The sequence below is a fragment of the Anomalospiza imberbis genome, chromosome 5, assembly GCF_031753505.1.
Source record: "Anomalospiza imberbis isolate Cuckoo-Finch-1a 21T00152 chromosome 5, ASM3175350v1, whole genome shotgun sequence".
Classification (NCBI taxonomy): Eukaryota; Metazoa; Chordata; class Aves; order Passeriformes; family Viduidae; genus Anomalospiza; species Anomalospiza imberbis.
The window spans coordinates 25126674-25127700 of NC_089685.1; positions in this window are offsets into that span (position 1 = coordinate 25126674).

A 1027-nucleotide genomic window follows, 5' to 3' on the forward strand; every position below is an offset into this window, starting at 1 on the left:
ATATATGTATATACACATACTTAATAAGAAAAAAAAATAAGCAAAAAGGATGTATTTTAAATGAATGCATGAACTTACAACTGGATACATCTATTAGGATCAAGAATCTTCCATATGCTTTGACATTGTCTTCATTTCCTCCATGAACAGCATTATTCAGCTTCTTAATGATTACCATAATAGTTAGGATATGTCTTTATTTTTCTAGAAATACTGAAGGTAAATATTTTCTAGCATACAGATACAAATGCTATAATTACATTGAGCTATGTAGAATGTATATTTGTTTGTTTGGGGTTTTAAAAGAAATTATTTAGGGGAAAGTTTTTGCACCTCTTTCCTTTAAGTCAATACACAAGTGCTGTTCTGAGAACTTAGATACGAGATAGTAAATTATTCTGAGCAATGTGATCTAGTGGAAGATTTCCCTGCCCATGGCATGGGTATTAGAACTAGATACCCTTTAAAGTTCCCTTCCAACCCAAACCGTTCTATGACTCACTGCTAAGCTCTTCACATAGAAGTATCTTAAGACCTCATTCTAATGTTATTCATGATAATGAAAGAAACCCACCACCACCGCTTTCATTAAATTAAAAAAAAGTTCTTTAGACAAGCCAGGGTCAGAAGGCAGAAGTCTGGTATGTGCTGCTGGACTGTGCCATCCAGCATTTTGAACAAGGCAGTGAACAGTGATCACACATGCAAGTGGATACATGCAGAATTTTTGAGTGGGTGAGTCACAAGATACAGCTGATTAATTAGATTTCCATCTACTGCCTTCCAAAACCAATCATCCAAAAAAAAACCAATATAAACAACAACAACAAAAAGCCTCACAAAGGATTAATTTCCTTAAGAACAAAGTTTGCCATTAAATATCAATTTCAAAACGGAGGTTAAGAAATTGTCTTGACATGCAAAACCCCACTAAGGCAACCGTGACTGCACAAGGGGTTAATGTGCTTAGTAGTATACTGATCTTGCAAAATAATACACATCATGAAACATGCTCTTGTCATTGATG